Source organism: Balaenoptera ricei, chromosome 2 (genome assembly GCF_028023285.1).
Source record: "Balaenoptera ricei isolate mBalRic1 chromosome 2, mBalRic1.hap2, whole genome shotgun sequence".
In the NCBI taxonomy this organism is placed as follows: Eukaryota; Metazoa; Chordata; class Mammalia; order Artiodactyla; family Balaenopteridae; genus Balaenoptera; species Balaenoptera ricei.
In genome coordinates this window covers 80,669,423-80,691,869 of record NC_082640.1, presented here as the reverse complement: position 1 = coordinate 80,691,869, position 22,447 = coordinate 80,669,423, and the positions used below count along the sequence as shown (strand labels likewise).

Here is a 22,447-nt window from a genome sequence, read left to right as displayed (position 1 = left end):
ATGCACTAAAGAGTAGGAGGATTATTCCAACTATTTTGGAGAAGAGTCAGGGACTTCCAGGAGTTGGGCCACCACCCACCTTTTGGCCTTTTTTGGTCAGCCTGGGAACTGTCATGGTATCTGTAGTTGTGTCATTTAGCATGTTAATGTTTATAATGAGCATATAATGAGGCTCAAGGTCTACCAGAAGTTGAATCTTCTGCCATCTTGGGCATAGTTGGTTCTAACCAGTTTATGTCATATCCTCAACGGCTGTGTCATTATTTTCTTTTTTTTTTTTTTTATTGAAGTATAGTTGATTTACAATGCTGTGCCAATCTCTGCTGTACTGCAAAGTGACTGAGTTATACACATATAATCATTCTTTTTTTAAATATTCTTTTCCATTATGGTTTATCACAGGATATTGAATATAAGTTCTCTATGCTATACAGTGGGACCCTGTTGCTTGTCCATCCTATATATAATAGTTTACATCTGCTAATCCCAAACTTCCAATCCATCCCTCCCCCTTGGCAACCACAAGGCTGTTCTCTATGTCTGTGAGTCTGTTTCTGTTTTGTAGATAGGTTCATTTGTGCCATACTTTAGATTCCACATATAAGTGATATCATACGGTATTTGTGTTTCTCTTTCTGACTTACTTCACTTAATGTGATAATCTCTAGTTGCATCCATGTTGCTGCAAATGGCATTATTTTGGGGGGTTTTTTGTGGCTGAGTAGTATTCCATTGTGTGTGTGTTTGTCTGTGTGTATACACCACATCCTGTTTATCCATTCGTCTGTTGATGGACATTTAGGTTGTTTCCATATCTTGGCGATTGTGAATAGTGCTGCTATGAACATAGAGGTGCATGTATCTTTTTGATTTATACCTTTGTCTAGGTATATGCCCAGGAATGGGATTGCTGGATCATATGGTAATTCTATTTTTAGTTTTCTGAGGTACTTTCACACTAATTTCCATAGTGGCTGCACCTGCTTGCATTCTCACCAACAGTGTAGTAGGGTTCCCTTTTCTCCACACCCTCTCCAGTATTTGTTATTTGTAGACTTTTTAATGATGGTCATTCTGACTAGTGTGAGGTGGTACCTCATTAAAGTTTTGATTTGCCTTTCTCTAATAATTAACGATGTTGAGCATCTTTTCGTGTGCCTGTTGGCCATGGCTTCTTTAGAGAAATGTCTATTAAGGTCATCCAACCATTTTTTGATTGGGTTGTTTGTTTCTGTTGTGGTTGAGTTGTATGAGCTGTTTGTATATTTTGGAAATTAAGCCCTTGTCAGTCTCATTGTTTGTAAATATTTTCTCCCATTCCATAGGTTGTCTTTTCATTTTGTTTATGGTTCCTTTGCTGTGCAAAAGCTTTTTAAGTTTGATTATGTCCCATTTGTTTATTTTTGCTTTTATTTATATTGACTTGGGAGGCTGACCTAAGAAAACATTGGTATGATTTATGTCAGAGAATGTTTTGCCTATGTTCTCTTCTAGAAGTTTTATGGTGTCATGTCTTATATTTAAGTCTTTAAGCCATTTTGAGTTTATTTTTGTGCGTGGTGTGAGGGTGTGTTCTAAATTCATTGATTTACATGCAGCTGTCTAACTTGCCAGCACCACTTGCTGAAGAGACTTTTTCCCATTTTATATTCTTGCCTCCTTTGTTGAAGATTAATAGACCATAGATGTGTGGGTTTAGTTTTGGGCTCTCTATTCTGTTCCATTGATCCGTATGTCTGTTTTTGTGCCAATACCATGCCGTTTTGATTACTATAGCTTTGTAGCATTGTCTGAAGTCTGGGAGAGTTATGCCTTCTACTTTGTTCTTTTTCCTCAGGATTGCTTTGGCAATTCTGGGCCTTTTATGGTTCCATATAAATTTTAGAATTATTTGTTCTACTTCTGTAAAAATGTCATGGGTAATTTGATAGGGATCACATTAAATTTGTGTATTGCTTTGGGTAGTATGGCTAAATAGCATACTAATAACAATATTAATTCTTCCAGTCCAAGAGCATGGGATATCTTTCCATTTCTTTGAATCATCTTTAATTTCCTTTTTAATGTTTTATAGTTCTCAGCATATAAGTCTGTCACCTCCTTGGTCAGGTTTATTCCTAAGTTTTGTTTTGGGGTTTTTAAAAAAATTTTTTTGGTGCAATTTAATTTTTTTTTTACATTTCCTTTCTAATATTTCATTGTTAGTGTAAAGAAATGCAACTGATTTCTGTATGTTAATCTTGTATCCTGCTACCTTGCTGAGTTCATTTATCAGTTCTAGTAGTTTTTATGTGGATTCTTTGGGGTTTTCTATATATAGTATCCTATTATCTGCATATAATGACAATTTTACCTCTTCCCTTCCAGTTTAGATACATTTTATTTCTTTTTCTTGTCTGACTGCTGTGCCTAGGACTTCCAATACTATGTTGAATAGAAGTGGTGAGAGTGGGCATCCTTGTCTTGTTCCAGAATTTAGCAGGAAGTCTTTCAGCTTTTCACCATTGAGTGTTATATTGGCTGTGGGTTTGTCATAAACAGCTCTTATTATGTTAAGATATGTTCCCTCTATACCCACTTTGGTGAAGGTTTTTATCATGAATGGATGTTAAATTTTGTCAAATGCTTTTTCTGCATCTATTGAGATGATCATGTGGTTTTTGTCTTTTTTTGTTGATGTGGTATATCACATTTATTGATTTGTGTATGTTGAACCATCCTTGTGAACTTGGGATGAATGCCACTCAGTCATGGTGTATGATCTTTTTTATGTGTTGTTGGATTCGGTTTGCTAATATTTGTTAAGAATTTTTGCATCTGTATTCATCAAAGATATTGGCCTGTAATTTTCTTTTTAGGTGGTCTTTTAGGACTTTGAGTATATTTTGCCACTCCCTTCTGGCCTGCAAAGTTTCTGTAGAGAAATCAGCTTATGGGGGTTCCCTTGTAACTGACTGTTTCTTCTTCTCTTGCTGCCTTTAGAATCTTCTCTTTATCTTTAACTTTTGCCACTTTCATTGATATGTCTTGGTGTAGGTCTTTTTGGGTTCATCTTGTTTGGGACCCTCTGTGCTTCCTGTCCCTGGGTATGTTTCCTTGTTTAGGTTTGGGGAGTTTTCAGCCATAATTTCTTCAAATACATTTTTGATCCCCTTTTCTCTTTCTTCTCCTTCTGGGGTCCCTGTTACATGGAGATTAGCATGCTTTATATTATCCTATACATCTCGTATGTTGCGTTCATTTTTTTTTTCTGATTGTCTTTCTCTCTGATGTTCTGATTGGATGACTTACAGATCACTTGTTCATTCTTCTGCCTTATTTAGTCTGCTACTCATTGACTTTAGCTTGGTTTTTATCTCAGCAATTGAGTTGTGTAATTTTGATTGGCTCCTCTTTACAGTTTCTAGTTCCTTGTTACAGTCATCTGCATTTCTATCAATAATCTTTCTTAATTTCTTTAGTATTTTTATTACCTCATTTTTGGACTTGGGGTCTGGTAGACTGGAGAGGTCTGTTTCATTGTTCATTCAGGGAGTTTCTCTTGTTAGTTGGGAGTAACTCCTCTGCTTTTTCGTTTTACTGATTTCTCTGACTCTATGAATTAAGGAGAAACAGTTATCTACTGTGGTCTTGAAGATCTGTTTTTATGTGGGAGCCTCCCTGTGTAGGCTGCATGAGACAATATTTTTGGTGTGAGGGCTGTTTTTGGTATAGATGCCCGCCACATATTTCCTTAGGGTGTGTTGGCCATTGTTCCCTTAATATGGGGTGTGTTTCATGGGGTCTGCTCCCCAGTTGTTGGAGTAGAAGCCCCCAGATCCAATTCCAAGCTATAATGTGAGTTAGGCAGGACTGGAGTGCTCCCACTGGGAAAGGAGTCACTGTATATTCCTCTCCAGGAGCTATCCACCAGGACATGCAACTCTGATGCCACCTGACACCTGGCATGCATGCCAACAAAGTACTGTTGCTGGTGCTGCCCTGGGACCCACCTCCACTGTGAGAGCACTGGTAATCAGCTTGGACATCCCTCAGGCACTGCACTCACAAAGCCACTGGCAAAAAAATCTGCCAAAGCTATGCCCCCATACCTGCTGTGGGAGCCCCAGTAATTGGATTAGATTTCAGCCCCACCTCCACTTGTGTGTGTGCACCCACAAAGCCCACTGCTGCTGGCAGTGGACCTGTCTCCACTGCAGAAACACCAATGATCAGCTTGGATGTCCCTCCAGTGGTGCATGCATGCTCCCAACCCCTGCTGGTGATTGCACACTCCCAGTGTCTGCAGCAGCTAGAGCCATGCCCTGCTGTGAGTGCACTGACAATGAGACTGCTGGGGCAGCCCCACACCCCTCTCTTCACACGTTGACAATGAGACTCCTATGGCGGACCTACACTCCATCCCACAAGTGGACCAGACCACACTTCAGGCTCTTTGGCCTGTCTCTGTGCATTCAAACCTAGTCCTCTCCCCAGGGCTGTCCACTGTAGCCCAAGTTTCAGCACCCAGCCACTGAGTACACCAGCAGGCACACATCTTGGGCTGGGAAATGCAGTGAGGTGACCAGGACGGTCTATGCTGGTCTCTCTCTACCTTCTTTTCCCACACGCCAGCTCCTGCACTCTCTTCTAGAGCCTCTGAAACTCTTTATCTGTCCCGGCGTACCTCCCAGCTGGTGAAGGAAGTTCCCATGGTGAGGGAACCTTTCCTCTTTCATTTTGTCCTACCCAGTTACATGGGGATCTTTCTTGAAGCTTTGGTTGTATGAGATCTTCTGCCAGCTTTCAGTAGGTATTCTGTGAGAATTGTTCCACATGTAGATGTATTTTTGATGTATTTGTGGGAAAGGTGAGCTCTGGGTCCTTCTACTCTGCCATCTTGATCTGATGGATCCACCCTATGTCTTTTGATTGGAGCATTCAGACCATTGACATTTAAGAGATCGTTGATAGGTAGGTACTTATTGCCATTTTGTTATTTGTTTTTTGGTTGTTTTTCGAGTTCTTCTCTGTTCTTCTTCTTTTAGTCTCTTCCCTTGTGGCTTGATGATTTTCTTTAGTGGTATGTTTGTTTCCTTCCTTTATAGTTTTTGTATAACCATTGTAGATTTTTGATTTGTGGTTACCATGGAGTTCATATACGTTGACCAGTACTATATCAACTGGCTTTATTTAAACTAATAGCCATTTAAGGTTAAACACATTCTAAAAGCTCTACATTTTTTGCTCCCCACCCCAAGTTTTATATTTTTGATATCATATTTTACATCTTCATGTATATCTGTTAACTTTATTTTAGCTATAGTTGATTTTACAATTTTTGTCTTTTAACCATCATACTATCTTATTTAAATGGTTGATCCACTGCCACTAGTATATATTTGCCTTAAACAGTCCGATATTTCCCTTCCTATAATTTCTTATTTCTTATTGTAGCCTTTTCTTTTTCACTTAAAGAAGACCCTTTAACACTTCTTGTAAGGTCTGTTTAGTGGTGATGAATTCTCTTAGTTTTTGTTTGTCTTATAAGCTCTTTGCTTCTCCTTCCATTCTGAATGATAGGCTTGCTGGCTACAGTATCCAAGGTTATAGGTTTTTTTCCTTTCAGCACTTTAAATATACCATGCCTTTCCCTTCTGGCTTGCAAAGTTCTCTTTAAAAAATCAGCTGATAGCCTCATGGGGGTTCCCTTGAATGTTACTCTGTTTTTCTCTTACTGGATTTAGAATTCTCTCTTTTACTTTTGACATTTAATTATGATATATCTTGATGTGAATCTCTTTGGATTCATCTTGTTTGGAAATCTGTGCTTCCTGTACTTGGATTGTTTCCTTCTCCATGTTTGGGAAGCTTTCAGCCATAATTTCATCAAATAATATTCTACACCTTTTCCTCTCCTTCTCCTTCTGGGACCCCTATAACATGAAGGTTAGTATGTTTTATGTTGTCCCAGAGGTCCCTTAAACTGTTCTCATTTTTTAAAATTTGTTTCTTTTTACTGTGCTGATTGGGTGATTTCCATTATTTTATCTTCCAGATTGTTTATGTGCTCTTCTGTATCACCTAATCTTCTGTTAATTCCCTCTAGTGTATTTTTCATTTCAGTTACTGTATTCTTCAGCTCTGAGTGGTTCTTTTTTACATTTTCTAGTTCTTCTTTAAAATTATCATGTGTTCATCTATTCTTTCCCCAGGTCAGTTAGCATTCTCATTACTATTGCTTTGAACTCTATCAGGTAAATTATTTATCTGTTTTCTTAGGGTTTTTTTAGAGGTTATTTCCTTGTTCTTTCATTTGAAACATACTCTTCTGTCTTCTCGTTTTGTTTAACTTTATCTCTATGAAATTATGTGAAAGGGTTACTTCTCCTGGTAGGCATGTCCTTCTGTGAGAGCATGTGTGTGCCATCTGCCTTTGCCTAGTGGCTTGGTGAGAGAGCTAGATCTGAAATGAGCATGAGCTGCATCTTTCACCCCAGCATGTGCTGGCAGCCACTACTTTGGTGGGAGGTGGGGGCTGGAGTTGGAGTGGCTAACACCAGAGCCAGGTGCAAGCTGGGGTTTCTCCTATGCTTGATGGCCATCACCACACTATCAGGGGCAGGGTCGGGGGCCAAGGGGCTGGAGCAGGACCCCTGAGGAAGTTGGGTTTCTTTCAGGGATGATGACAATCTCTGCCTTGATTTGGGATGTGACTGGGGCCTGAGGGCATGGGGTTGTACTTCTGTGCTGGTTTCACTTTTTCCCCATGTTCACACCTTTGTTAGAAGGTGGGTCAGGGGTGGAGGGGTTGGTGCCACACTACTGAGCTTGTTTCACTCCTGTTGGCAACGTTGGTTTCCACCCTGGAGCTAGTTTCACTCCTCAACATGGGCAGAATGCACAAGCTGGAAATGGCTGTCTCCACTCTTGCCAGAGACAGAGCTGTGTCCAAGCTGGCTCCGTTCCCTCTAGGGGTGCTCACTCTTGTGGCAACAGCAGCCTCCACCCTAGTGGAGAGCAGCACCATTGCAAGAGGGGCTGGAGCAAGCGCCAGGTATGGGCTGGGTGGGGGTATGCTGGGGCAGTCTTGGCAAGCCTACCAGAGCCCCAGGCAATTTTCAATCTGATCCCTTCATGCTAAGACCAGGAGTAAGCAAATTAATGCATGTGCTTTTCAAGATCAGAGTCTCAGTTTCATACACCCCTCCAGTAAGCCACACTGATTTTCAAACCAGCAAAGGGGCTCATCTTCCCAGTGTCATATCCCAGGGCTGGGGTGCCTAACAGGTAGCTCAAACCCCTCACTCCCCAGGGAGGATCCCTGAGCCTGTGATAACACTCTCTTCTTCTTTGTCCCCCACTAAGGGTACCAGTCCCACCTATTTTGCATTTCCTCCCTTCCTACCCGAGTACATGTGGATCTTTCTTTACAGCCTTGCTTGTAGAACTGTTCTGCTAGCTCCTGGGTCAATTTCAGTGAGAGTTGCTCTATATGCAGTTGTAGTTTTGATGTGCTCGTGAGAGGAGGTGAGCCCAGCATTCTCCTACTCTGCCATCTTGGTCTCCATCTCTTATGTTTTTGATAATAGCCATTTTAACAGGTGTGAAGTGATATCTCATTGTGATTTTGATTTGCATTTCCAGGACGAGTAGTAATGTTGAGCACCTTTTCATGTCCCCATTGTGCATTTGTATGTTATCTTTAAAGAAATGTCTAGTCAGATCCTCTGCACATTTTTTAATCTGATTATTTAGGTTTTTTCTACTGAGTTGTATGAGTTCTTTATATACTTTGGATGTTAACCCCTTATTGCACATATGTGAAAATATTCTCTGCCATTTGGTAGGTTGCCTTTTCATTTTATTGATGGTTTTCTTTGCTGTGCAGAAGCATTTTAGTTTGATGTAGACCTACTTGTTGATTGTTGCTTTTGCTGCCTTATGATTCTTTGTGTTTGTTGTATCAGTTGTCATGTCTCCTCTTGCAATTATAATTTTAAATCCCATCTTTTCTTAGTCAGTCTAGTTAAAGGTTTGTCTATTTTGTTTATCTTTTTAAAAACCAGGTCTTAGTTTCATTGATCTTTTCTATTGTCTTTTTTTTTTTAAAGCTTTTTTTTTTTCTTTTTAATTTTATTTACTTATTTATTTATTTATTTATGGCTGTGTTGGGTCTTCGTTTCTGTGCGAGGGCTTTCTCTAGTTGCGGCAAGCGGGGGCCACTCTTCATCGCGGTGCGTGGGCCTCTCACTATCGCGGGCTCTCTTGTTGCGGAGCACAGGCTCCAGATGCGCAGGCTCAGTAATTGTGGCTCACGGGCTTAGTTGCTCCGCGGCATGTGTGATCTTCCCAGACCAGGGCTTGAACCCGTGTCCCCTGCATTGACAGGCAGACTCTCAACCACTGCACCACCAGGGAAGCCCTCTATTGTCTTTTTAATCTCTAATTTATTTATTTCCACTCTGAGCTTTGTTATTTCTTCCTTCTAACTTTTGGCTTAGTTTATCCTTTTTCTAATTCCTTTACATGTAAGATTGGGTTGTTTGAGATCTTGCTTTCTCTTAATGCAGGCATTTAATACTATAGTCATCGCTCAGTATCAATGGGATATTGGCTCCAAGACTGAGGATAACAAAATGAGCAGATGCCCAAGTCCCATGGTCAGCCCTCTGTATCTGCATATTCTGCATCCAAGGATTCAACCAACCGTGGGTTGTAAACATAGTACTCAATCCACAGTTAGTTGAGTCCACAAATGTGGACCCCATGGATACAGACAGCCAACAATTTTGGAAGAAAATTGTAGGTATTAAGTGGACCCATGCCATTCAAGCATGTGTTGTTCAAGGGTAAACCGTATAAACTTTCCTCTTTGAACTGCTTTTGCTGCATCTCATAAGTTTTGGTATGTTGTCTTTCCATTTTCATTTGTCTCAAAATATTTTTTGTATTTCCCTTTGATTTCTTCTTTGACCCATTTGTTGTTCTGGAGCATGTTGTTTAATTTCTTTATATTTGTGTGTGGGGGGGTGGTTTCCAGTTTCTTCTTGTAATTGATTCCTAATTTCATACCATTGTGGATGGAAAGGAAGCTTGATATGATTTCTTTTTTTAATTTAATTTTTATTTTATATTGGACTGTAGTTGGTTTACATTGTTGTGTTACTTTCGGGTGTACAGCTAAGTGATTCAGTTATACATATACATGTATCCTTTCTTTTTCAGATTCTTTCCCATATAGGTTATTCCAGAATATTGAGTAGAGTTCCCTGTGCTATAAAGTAGGTCCTTATTGATTGCCTATTTTATCTACAGTAGTGTGTACATGTTAATCTCAGTCTCCTAATTTATCTGTCCCCCCGCCCCATGTTTCCCCTTTGGTAACCATAAGTTTGTTTTCCATGTCTGTGAGTCTGTTTCTGTTTTGTAAATAAGTTCATTTGTATCATTTTTTTTTAGATTCCATATATAAGTGATATCATATGATATTTGTCTTTCTCTGTCTGACTTACTTCCCTTAGTATGATAATCTCTAAGTCCAACCATGTTTGCTGCAAATGGTATTATTTCATTCTATTTTATGGCTGAGTAATATTCCATTGTATATATGTACCTCATCTTCTTTATCCATTCCTCTGTCGATGGACATTTAAGTTGCTTCCATGTCTTGGCTATTGTAAATAGCACTGCATTTAACATTAGAGTGCATGTATCCTTTCAAATTATGGTTTTCTCTGGATATATGCCCAGGATTGCTTTAGTTATTTAAGGAACCTCCATACTGTTCTCCATAGTGATTGTACCAATTTACATTCCCACCAACAGTGTAGGAGGTTTCCCTTTTCTCCACACCCTCTCCAGCATTTATTGTTTTTTTTTTAATATTGGAATATAGTTGATTAACAATGTTGTGTTAGTTTCAGGTGTATAGCAAAGTGATTCAGTTATATATATACATGTATCTATTCTTTTTCAAATTCTTTTCCCATTTGGGTTGTTACATAATATTGAGCAGAGTTCCCTGTGCTATATAGTAGGTCTTTGTTGGTTATCCATTTTTAATATAACAGTGTATACATGTCAATCCCAAACTCCCTAACTATTGCTTCCCCCTACCCTTCCCCCCAGTAACTGTTTCTGTTTTGTAAATAAGTTCATTTGTATCAGGGTTTTTTTAGATTCCACATATAAGTGATATCATATTTCACTTTCTCTGTCTGACTTACTTCACTCAGTATGACAATCTCTAGGACCATCCATGTTTCCAGCATTTATTGTTTGTGGACTTTTTGATGATATCCATTCTGACCAGTGTGAGGTGATACCTCATTGTAGTTTTTGCATTTCTCTAATTATTAGCAATGCTGAGCAGCTTTTCATGTGCTTTTTGGCCATCTGTATGTCTTATTTGGAGGAATGTCTATTTAGATCTTCTGCCCATTTTTTTATTTTTAATTTTTTTATATATATAGGGCTGCATGAGCTGTTTGTATATTTTGGAGATTAATCCATTGTTAGCCACTTAGTTTGCAAATATTTTCTCCCATTCTGTGGATTGTCTTTTCACTTTGTTTATGGTTTCCTTTGCTGTGCAAAAGCTTTTAAGTTTAATTAGTTCCCATTTGTTTATTTTTGTTTTGATTTTCATTACTGTAGGTGGTGGATCAAAGAAGATTTTGCTTCGATTTATGTCAAAGAGTGTTCTGCCTATGTTTTCCTCTAAGAGTTTTATAGCGTCCTGTCTTACATTTAGGTCTTTAATCCATTCTGAGTTTTTTTTTGTATATGGTGTTAGGGAATGTTCTAATTTCATTCTTTTACATGTAGCTGTCCAGTTTTCACAGCACCACTTATTAAAAAGACTGTCTTTTCTCCATTGTATATTCTTGCTTCCTTTGTCATAGATTAATTGACCAAAGGTGTGTGGGTTCATCTCTGGGCTTTCTATCCTGTTCCATTGATCTATATTTCTGTTTTGTGCCATTACTATACTGTTTTGGTTACTATAGCTTTGTAGTATAGACTGAAATCAGGGTATCTGATTCCTCCAGCTCAGTCTGCCATTGGTAATTTGATACGGATTGCATTGAATCTGTAGATTGCCTTGGGTAGTACAGTCGTTTTGACAATATTCATTCTTCCAATCCGATAACATGGTATATCTTTCCATTTGTTTGTGTTGTCTTTGATTTCTTTCATCAATGTCTTATAGTTTTCTTTTGCCTTGTTAGGTAGGTTAGGTAAAATACCTCCCAGGTATTTTATTCTTTATGATGCAATGGTGAATGGGATTGTTTCCTTAATTTCTCTTTCTGAACTTCCATTGTGATTGTATAGGAATGCAAGAGATTTCTGTGTATTAATTTTGTATCCTGAAATCTTACTGAATTCATTGATGAGCTCTAGTAGTTTTCTAATAGCATGTTTAGGATTTTCTATGGATAGTATCATGTCATCTGCAAACAGTGACAATTTTACTTCTTTTCCAATTTGGATTCCTTTTATTTCTTTTTCTTCTTTGATTGCCATGACTAAGACTTCCAAAACTATGTTGAATAAAAGTGGAGAGAATGGACATCCTTGTCTCGTTCCTGATTTTAGAGGAAATGCTTTCAGCTTTTCACCATTAAGAATGATGTTTGCTGTGGGTTTGTCATATATGGCCTTTATTATGTTGAGGTAGGTTCTGTCTATGCCCACTTTCTGGAGAGTTTTTATCATAAAGATGTGTTAAATTTTGTCAAAAGCTTTTTCTGCATCTATTGAGATGATCATATGGCTTTTATTCTTCAATTTGTTGTGTACAACACTGATTGATTTGCGGATATTGAAGAATCCTTGCATCCCTGGGATAAATCCCACTTGATCTTGGTGTATGATCCTTTTAATGTGTTGTTGGATTCGGTTTGCTAGTATTTTGTCGAGGATTTTTGCATCTATGTTCATCACTGATATTAGCCTGTAATTTTCTTATTTTTTAATTAATTTATTTGTTTACTTTTGGCTGCGTTGAGTCTTCTTTGTTGCACGCGGGCTTTCTCTAGTTGCAGCAAGCAGGGGCTACTCTTCATCACGGTGAGTGGGCTTCTCATTGCAGCAGCTTCTCTTGTTGCAGAGCACAGTCTGTAGGTGCGTGGGCTTCAGTAGTTGTGGTGAACAGGCTTAGTTGCTCTGCGGCATGTGGGATCTTCCTGGACCAGGGCTCGAACCCGTGTCCCCGCATTGGCAGGCAGATTCTTAACCACTGCACCACCAGGAAAGTCCTAGCCTGTAATTTTCTTTTTCTGTGCTATTTTTGTCTCCTTTTGGTATCAGGGTGATGGTGACCTCAATAGAATGAGTTTGAGAGTGTTCCTTCCTCTGTAATTTTTTGGAATAGTTTGAGAAGGATGGGTGTTAGCTCTTCTCTAAATGTTTGGTAGAATTCACCTGTGAAGCCATCTGGTTCTGGACTTTTGTTTGTTGGGAGTTTTAAAGTCACAGTTTCAATTTCGGTACTTGTGATTGGTCTGTTCATATTTTCTATTTCCTCCTGGTTCAGTCTTGGAAGGTTGTACCTTTCTAAAAATTTGTCCATTTCTTCTATGTTTTCCATTTTGTTGGCATATAGTTTCTTGTAGGAGTCTCTCATGATCCTGTGTATTTCTGTTGTGTTGTAGCTTCTCCTTTTTTGTTCCTAATTTTATTGATTTGGGCCCTCTCCCTTTTTTTCTTGATGAATCTGGCTAAAGGTTTATCAATTTTGTTTATCTTCTCAAAGAACCAGCTTTTAGTTTCATTGATCTTTTCTATTATTTTCTTCATCTCTATTTCATGTATTTCTGCTCTGATCTTTATGATATCTTTCTTTCTACTAACTTTGGGTTTTGTTCGTTCTTCTTTCTCTAATTGCTTTAGGTGTAAGGTTAGGTTGTTTATTTGAGATATTCTTGTTTCCTGATGTAAGATTGTATTGATATAAACTTCCCTCTTAGAACTGCTTTTGTTGCATCCCATAAGTTTTGGATTGTCATGTTTTCATTGTCATTTGTCTCCAGGTATTTTTTTATTTCCTCTTTGATTTCCTTGGTGATCCATTGGTTGTTTAGTAGCATATTTTTCAGTATCCACGTGTTTGTGCTTTTTAGGGGTTTTTTTCTTATAGTTGATTTCTAATCTCATAGCATTGTGGTTGGAAAAGACCCTTGATATGATTTCAGTTTTCTTAAATTTACTGAGGTTTGCTTTGTGGCCCACCATATGATCAATCCTGGAGAATGTTCCATGTGCACTTGAGAAGAATGTGTATTCTACTCTTTTGGATGGAATGTTTGGTAAATATCAATTAAGTCCATCTGATCTAATGTGTCATTTAAGGACTGTGTTTCCTTATTGATTTTCTTCCTGGATGATCTGTCCATTGATGTAAGTGGGGTGTTAAATTCCCCCACTATTATTGTGTTACTGTCAATGTCCCCTTTTATGGCTGTTAGCATTTGCCTTATATATTGAGGTGCTCCTATGTTGGGTGTATATATGTTTATAATTATTATGTCTTCTTCTTGGATTTACCCTTTGATCATTATGTAGTGTCCTTCCTTGTCTCTTGTAACAGTCTTTATTTCTAAGTCTATTTTGTCTGAGTATTGCTACTCCAGTTTTCTTTGGATTTCCATTTGCATGGAATACCTTTTTCCATCCCCTCACTTTCAGTCTGTATGTGTCCCTAGATCTGAAGTGGGTCTTTTGTGGACAGCATATATATGGGTCTTATTTTTGTATTCATTCAGCCAGTTTATGTCTTTTGGTTGGAGCATTTAATCCATTTACATTTAAGGTAATTATCAACATGTAAGTTCTATTTCTATGTTGTTAATTGTTTGGGGTTTGTTTTTGTGGGTATTTTTTCTTCCTTTCAGCTTCTCTTGTGATTTGATGACTATCTTTGGTGTTGTGTTTGGATTGCTTTTTCTTGTGTGTGTGTATCTATTACATATTTTTGGTTTGCAGTTCCCATGAAGTTTTGATATAGCAGTCTACATATGAACAAGATTGTTTTAAATTGCTGGTCTCTTAATTTCAAATGCATTTCCAATATCCTGCATTTGTACTCTCTTCTTCTCATGATTCCTGGTTTTGATATCATATTTGTGTATGGATGATTTCCTAACTTTACTGTATGTTTGCCTTTACCAGTGACCTTTCCCATTTGTAATTTTCTTTTTTCTACTTGTGGCTTTTTCTTTTCTGCCTAGAAAAGTTCCTTTAGCATGTGTTGTGAAGCTGGTTTTGTGGTACTGAATTCTATTAGCTTTTGCTTGTCTGTAAAGCTTTTGATTCCTTGGTCGAATCTGACCGAGAGCCTTGCTGGGTAGAGTATTCTTGGTTGTAGGTTCTTCCCTTTCATCACTTTAAATATATCATGTGAGTGCATCGTGCATGCTCCAGGAGAGAGGTGGTGTCAGAGCCTAAAGATTTTTGCTGAGTTTCCCTGAGAAGTTTCTGGAAAGTCAGAGCTCAAGGGAAGCTGGGGGATGGAGAGTGCAGGGAAGCAAGTATTTGAGAGAAGGAAAAGCAAAAAATCCAAAGCACACTGCCACTGCCCTGCCTCCATCCATCAAGTCATGACCAAAGCAAAGCCCAAACCCACCAAGACCCTCATGCCTTGGGGAAAAGCATGGGGATGACAGCAGCCGCTCCTTCCTCTGCCTGTGCCCAGACCCCAATGCCCCTCACCACAGGGAGAAGGGAGAGGGCAGGAGGGAACGATGAAAATCCTAAGACACTCACTGGGTGTTTGCATGGTGGAGCGAAAGCTGACATCCACGCTCTAAAGTGCCTGCACGCAGTGGGCCACTGGTGGCTCGTCACTGCTCTCTTGGGTGTGCACTCAGTGCGTTGGAATTCAACATGGCTGCCGAAGGCCTGCTATGGGGCTTTGGCCCCTTTTCCTTAATTTCTCCTCATCAGGGAACTCTTTGATTCCCCTTTCCTATCTTTACTTTGGTGACCTGGAGTTAAGCTGAGAGTGTGGAGACCCTAGGAAACGGGTGCTCCCTCCCCACATCCAACCAAAAGGGTGTCCTCGGCAGACAAGTGTCACCCAGCAGGTGTGCCATGCTCAGTTCTTTCCAGTTTGTACACCCTTAAGTAAGAGCCTCCTGAAGAGGGGGCTGTTTGGAAGGGAAAAGGCAGCCCAGGCACAAAGTTGCCAAGTCTTTTGGACTTGAGAGGGCAGAGGATGGTGCTGCTGGGTGGGGTGGCATGGGAAGGCCAGGGTGTCTCCACGTGGCCACGGAGGTGTGCCTGTGCCCGAGGAGGGCTGGGGCCCCCGACCGCCATCAAGAGGAAGCTCAGGCTTGCATTGCTGCGCTAGTGATGGGGTCCATGGCACCTTTAATTTCTCTGCAGCACCTTTAATTTCCCCACCAGTGCCCACTTGGGGCCTGGCCCAGCTGCCATCTTGTGACGCAGCTGCCATTTTGTGGCATGGCCGCCGTTTTGCCCAGCCATGGGGGCCGTGTGGTGGGGGAAGGGCGCGCTGCCAAAGAGGGGTGGGGCTGGCAACTGGGCACGTGCTGCCCCCAGGAGCAAAGGCGGGCAAGTCCCCTTTGTTCTTCTTCTGGGCTCAGGGCCGGGCTTGGGCTCTGCCACAACCGTCTCCAGACACAGGCCAGGTTCATGCGGTGTGTGAACCTCTAAAAAGGACAGAGAGGCATGCATGGAGTCCCAAATCCTTCTTGCTCTCTAAGCCCTTGAAAAGTGGGATTTCTCATGCCCACGCTTGCAGTGTGATAGGGATTGATTTTATGAGGCTGTGCTCAGAACTTAAGCCTGGGAAGCTGTAATTTCACTCTGAGAGTGAAGGTGCTTTCTGCAGTCCTGTGCTGCTGGGAGTAGTAAGCCCACTGGAATGCCATGCCTTGAACCACAATGGCATTCTGCAAATAAAAGTTAAACTGCGGACCTGGGAGACCCAACAATGGTGCTAAACACCAGTGTAACTGAGAGGTCAGTCTCCTTAAAAAGGAAAAAAAGAAAAGGGTAGTGTCTTTGGAGTGCCATCAACCATAGAAAAAGGGAGATGTTGCTTTTCATTGGCTGGCTTTGAAGCACACACTGTGCAACTATTTTCAGATCATGTTTATTCCATTATTTATATGTGAGCTATAAACTGGAACAATAGATTGGAATATCTTATTTCTGTCTGTTGAGGACATCTTCCATTTAACTTCTTTTTAAAATCCCTTATGAGTATGTAAATAACAAACTGACTCAATAAAATCAGTTATGTGCCAAAAATAAATAAATATCAATATCTATCTATCTATCTATCTATATCATGCCACTCCCCTCTGGCCTATAGAGTCTCTGCTGAAAAATCAGCTGATAACCTTATGGGGATTCCCTTGTATGTTATTTGTTGCTTTTCCCTTGTTGCTTTTAATATTTTCTCTTTGTCTTTAGTTTTTGTGAGTTTGATTAATATGTGTCTCGGCATGTTCCTCCTTGGGTTTATGCTGTATGGGACTCTCTGCACTTCCTGGACTTGAGCAAGTGTTTCCTTTCCCATGTTAGGGACGTTTTCAGCTATAATCCTTACAAATATTTTCTCAGGCACTTTCTCCCTCTCTTCTCCTTCTGGGACCTCTAGAATGCATTGGTACATTCAGTGTTGTCCCAGAGGTCTCTGAGACTGTCCTCATTTCTTTCCATTCTTTTTATTCTGTTCTGCAGCAGTGATTTCCACCACTCTGTCTTCCAGATCACTTATTTGTTCTTCTGCCTCATTTATTCTGCTATTGATTCCTTCTAGTGTATTTTTAATTTGTTATTGTATTGTTCCTCTCTGTTTGTTCCTGTAGCTCTTTGTTAAACATTTCTTATCTTCTCATTCTGTGTCTCCATTCTTTTTCTGAGATCTTAGATATCTTTACTATCATTAGTCTGAATTCTTTTTCAGGTAGATTGTCTATCTCCACTTCACTTAGTTATTCTTCTGGGTTTTTACCTTGTTCCTTCATCTGGAACATGTTTCTCTGCCATCTCATTTTACCTAACTTTCTGTGTTTCTGATCTCCTTTCCACAGGCGGCAGGATCATAGTTCCTCTTGCTTCTGCTGTCTGCCCCCTGGTGGGTGAGGTTGGTCCAGGGGCTTGTGTAAGCTTCCTGGTGGGAGGGACTGGTATGCCTGCCCACTGGTGGGTGGATCTGGGTCTTGTCCCTCTGATGGACAGGGCTATGTCAAGTGATGTGTTTAGAGGTGGCTGTTGGCTAAGTACATCTTTAGGCAGCCTGTCTGATGATGGGTGGGGCTGTGTTCCCCCCCTTCCTTGCTGTTTGGGCTCAGGCATCCCAGCAGTGGAGTCTGCAGACTATTGATTTGGGCCAGGTCTCAGTGCCAAAATGGTGACCTCCAAGAGAGCTCATGATGATTGATATTCCCTGGGGCCAAGCCAGCAGTGTCCTTCCCCCGACAGTGAGCCACAGCCAACCCCTGTCTCCCCAGGAGACCCTCCAAGACACACAGGTATGTCTGGCAGAGGCTCCTATGGAATCACTGCTTTGTGCTGTGTCCCAATGCACATGAAATCTTGTGTGTGCCCTCTGAGAGTGGAGTCTCTGTTTCCCCCAGTCCTGTGGAACTCCTGCATTCAAGCCCCACTGGACTACAAAGCCAAATGGTCTCAGCGTTCCTCCTCCCAATGCCAGATCCTCAGGCTGGGGAGCCTTACATGGGGCTCAGCACTCTCACTCCTGTGGGAGAACATCTGCAATATAATTATTTTCCAGTTTGTGGGTTGCCCACTCGGCAGGTATAGGATTTGATTATATTGCAAAAGCGTCCCCCTACTGTCTCATTGTGACTTCTTCTTTGTCTTTGGATGTAAAATATCTTTGTTGGTAGGTTCCAGTCATTTTTGTTGATGGTTGTTCAGCAGCTAGTTGTGATTTTGGTGTCTTCATAAGAAGAGGTGACCTTAAGTCCTTCTACTCTCCCATCTTGTCCAGAATCAAGGGGCTGCTTTTAGTCTGGATGCTTGCTGCCTCTTTCCTCAGTGTGTGCTGGCCATTGTCCCCTTGATAGGTGGTGTGCAGGTGCGGTGGCCTGTGCGCTCTCCCAGTACGGCAGGGGCAGCGATTGGCACCCACTCACAGGTCTCCCAGCCATGGCAGTGGCCCACGCATTCCCAGGACAGCAGGAGCAGTGCCTGGCACCTGCTCCTTTGTCTCTTAGTGGCGGTGACGGGCCGTACACTCCTGGGATAGCAGAGGCAGCAATTAATGCCTGCTGCTGCTCATGTGTGCTCCTACAGGTCTTTTGCCTCCTTAGGTAGGTTTATACCTAGGTATTTTATTCTTTTTGATGTGATGGTAAATGGGATTGTTTCCTTAATTTCTCTTTCTGATCGTTCGTTGTCAGTGTATATTTATATGATTTCAATCTTAAATTTATTGAGGCTTGCTTTGTGGCCTAACATAATCTATCCTGGAGAACATTCCGTGTGCACTTGAAAAGAATGTGTATTCTGCTGCTGTTTGATGGAATGCTCTATAAATGTCTATTAGATATATCTGACTAATGTGTGGTTTAAAGTGCAGTATTTCTTTATGGATTTTCTGTCTGGATGATGTATCCTTTAATGAAAGTGGGATATTGAACTCCCCTACTATTATTGTACTGCTTATATATTATTCCTTTCATGTATGTTAACACTGAATTTATATATTTAGGTGCTCCTATGTTAGCTGCATAAATATTTACTGATGTTTTGTTCTACTGATAAATTGAACCCTTTATCATTATATGATGACCTTCTTTGTTTCCTGTTAGTCTTTGACTTAAAGTCTGTTTTGTCTAATGTAAATTTAGCTACCTTGCCTTCTTTTGATTTCCATTTGTTTGGAATATCTTTTCCAATCCTTTCACTTTCAGTCTATGTGTATCCTTAAAGCTGAAGTGAGGTTTTGCTTGTTTGTTTTTTGTTGTTTTTGTGTGGGGGGGGGGGTTGTTTTGTTTGTTTGTTTTGGCTGTGCCTCACAGCTTGTGGGATGTTAGTTCCCCAATCAGGGATTGAATCCATGCCCTCAGCAGTGAGAGCATGGCATCCTAACCACTGGACCACCAGGGAATTCCCTGAAGTGAGTTTCTTGTAGGCAGCATATAGTTGGGTCTCGGTTTTTTTCATCTTTTTTTTTTGTTTTTGGTTTTGTTTGTTTGTTTTATCCATTCAGCTACTTTGTCTTTTGATATGAGAATATAGCCCATTTACATGTAATGATTGATAGAAATGGACTTGATATTGCTATTTTGTTGTTTTTCTGGTTGTTCTGCAACTGCTTTTTCTTTTGATCCTCTCTTGATTTCTTCCTTGCGATTTAATGATTTTCTGTAGTGGTATTCTTAAAGTCATTTCTCTTTATCTTTTGTGCATCTACTATAGGTTTTGCTTTGTGATTACCATGATGCTTACATAAAATATAAGTCTATTTTAAGCTGATAACATAACTTTGAAGCTCTACATTTTTACACTCCCCCACCCACATTTTTGTCACAATTTGTCTTTTTATGTTGTGTAACCATTAACAAATTATTGAGGTTATTATTAATACTTTGGTCTTTTAATCCTTATAGTAGAATTATAAGTGACTTACCCATCAATGTTATAACTTTACAGTATTCTGAGTTGAACTATATAGTTACTTTTACCAGTGAGTTTTATGCCTTCTTATGTTTCTCGTTACTAATTAGGATCACCTAATTCCAGCTTGAAGAACATTTCAATATGTCTTGTAAGGCCAGTCCAGTGGTGATAAACTCCTTTAGCTTTTGTTTGTCTGGAAAACTCTCTCTCCAAATCTGACGGATATTTTTGCCAGAGTATTCTCCATTGGCAGCATTTTCTTCCTTTCGTTTCCTTCTTTCTTTCCTTCTTTCTTTCCTTCTTTCTCTTCCTTCCTTCCTTCCTTCCTTTTCTTTCTTCCTTTCTTTCTTTCTTTCTTCTACTTTGAAAATATTCTGCCACTCACTTCTGTCCTGCAAAATCCCTGCTAAAAAATCCATTGATGGTCTTATGGGGGTACATATACAACTTGTTGCATGAAACAAGTTGCTTTTCTCTTGCTGCTTTGAAGATTCTTTCCTTTTCTTTATCCTTTGGCAGTTTAATTATAATGTGCCTTGAATGGGTCTCTCCGAATCCTCTTTATTTGAAACACTCTGACATTCACAGATCTGTAAGTCTGTTCCCTTCCCCGGATCAGGGAAGTTATCAGCCTATATCTTTAAAAATAAGCTTTCTCTCTCTCTCTCTCTCTCTCTCTCTCTCTCTTTCTCCATCTCTCTCTCTCTCTCTCCATTTCTCTCTCTCTCTCTCCCTCTCTCTCTCTTTCTCTCTCTCCCTCTCCCCCTCCCCCTCCCCCCCCCTCCTCCTTCTAGGATCCCTTTAATGAATATAATTGTGCTATGATGGTATCCCATAAGACCCTTATGATATCTTCACCTTCTTCATACTTTTTGGGTTTTGCTTCTCTGGATGAATTCCATCGCCCTGTCTTTAAGTTCACTGATCCTTTCTTCCACTTGCTCTCATCTGCTCTTGAATCCCTCTATTGAATTTTTTAGTTCAATTTATATTTTTCAGCTCTGTGATTTGTTTTGTGCTTTTCTGCATTTTCTCTCCCATTTTTGAAATTATCGTTTTGTTGTGCATTGCTGTCTGACCACAGTTAGCATCTTTATGACTGTTATTTTGAATTCCATCAGGTACTTTACTTTTCTCCATTTCATTAAGACCTTTTTCTAGAGATTATCTTCTTTTGTTCAGAACATACTCCTCTATTTCTTCATTTTCCTTGATTCTTTATGTTGATTTCTGATAAAACAGCCACCTCTCCCAGTCTTGACAGAATGGTCTTGTGTAGGAGATAAACCTCATCTATCAGCCTGACCCCAGCTCCTGGTTCTATCAAACCTCTGTGATCTTCCAAGCTGCCTTCTTTGTTCTGAATGGCTCCCAGTACTTGAGGGTCTACCAAGATCTGCCAATGTCCTAAAGTGGAGGATCTCAGCCAGAACCTAGATACAGACTGATTAGAAGGTAGACCCTTAGGCGGCAGCTGGGAAAGTTTTTAGTAAAGCCCCTTCTAGGGAGAAACTGGGAGATAAGAATTTTTGCCTGCTCCCTCTGCTCTAGGCCCGCATATATAGATGCAGGGGTCAAGGGGTGCTTCTGTGCCCATTAAGAACTGCTTCTTTGTTTGCTACTATCCTGTAGGACTCATGAATGCAAGCCCTGTTAGCTATCAGAGCCAGGCAATCTAAGGGTCCATCCCACAGGCAGCAGCACAAAAGCTGGGCACAGATACGTGTATAAGCTCCTTCCATGGTGACAATGGCAACTTTGAGGGGCTATAGGGAGAGGCTAGAGCAGAGGGGGTGTCCGACAGTTTCCTGTCTCCAGGAAACATAGCTAGTGCCTAGATGTGTCCTAAAGTAGAAGCCTGACCCTAAGGCAGCAGCTTTCAAAGTATGCACATACACTCCTTTCAGAGAAAGATTGGGAAACTGGTGATTTTTGCCCGCTTTTGCCACACAGAGCCCAGGGGGTATAGCCACAGCAAGTACTCACACACCCATTAACAACTGCTCCTTTGTTTGCTATAGTCTTGTGGGTGCAAGCCTGATTGGCTTTCAGAGCTAGGTGTTTTGGAGGACCCACTCCTCAGGTGAGAATCTTTAAAGTTGGGACACCAGATGGGAGGTTCAAACCCTTTACTCCTCAGGGAGAAGCTGGAAGTTGGGAGTTTCTACCTGACTGTATGGTATTGTGCTGGGGGTGGGGGTTATGGTGAGTGTGTCTCAGCCTTCCCTATCCATTTCAATGTGGGTTTTGTTCATTCACCAGTGTATTAAGAGTCATTCAGCTAGTTTCTAAATTTCTTTCAGAGTTGATTGCTCTTCGTGTCCATGGGAGAAGAGTTCAGGTACCTCTTTTGTCACCATCTTTTTTGACCCTAACACCTGATAACTTCTTAAAAATACCAATGCCTGGGCCTCAATCCCAGATTCTCATTTAATTGGTCTAGGGCAGGGACCTAGCACTGATAATTGTAAATTGCCCCAGATGATTATCTTGTGCCATCAGGCTTGTGGCCCCCACTCTGAGTGCTACTGTAGCTAATCCTCAACTGTTTTGATCAAATCTTCCTGGATCCCTAATCTCCAGTGGGGACTTCCCATCAAGGAAAAGGAATACCATTGCTTAGTAGGGCCCACATTATTTCTGAGGTTCCACTTAACTAACAGTGGGAATAAAATATTATCACGTGTGCTTATGCATTGCAAGAACATGATTTTAGACTCTTTTCCACATCAGTTATTAGAAAGACGAATCAAATAGTACACTGGGCATCTTCAAAACCCACCTCTCACCTTAGATGAAACCTGAAGCTTGTCAGCATCAGGACTTTCAGCCCCTGGGA

The 22,447-nt window shown here is 40.5% G+C and overlaps 1 long non-coding RNA gene across 3 annotated transcripts in view; it reads left to right on the top strand.

Moving 5' to 3' along the window:
• Positions 1 to 22,447, top strand: part of LOC132359373 (uncharacterized) — a 63,683-nt gene that overhangs the window by 33,279 nt on the left and 7,957 nt on the right. The window contains exon 4 of one of the 3 annotated variants that reach the window (XR_009500828.1): positions 21,912 to 21,949. The exons of the other annotated variants lie outside the window; for them this stretch is intronic. This is a non-coding gene — a long non-coding RNA (uncharacterized LOC132359373). The remainder of the gene's footprint in view (positions 1 to 21,911; positions 21,950 to 22,447) is intronic. 3 annotated transcript variants of the gene reach the window in all.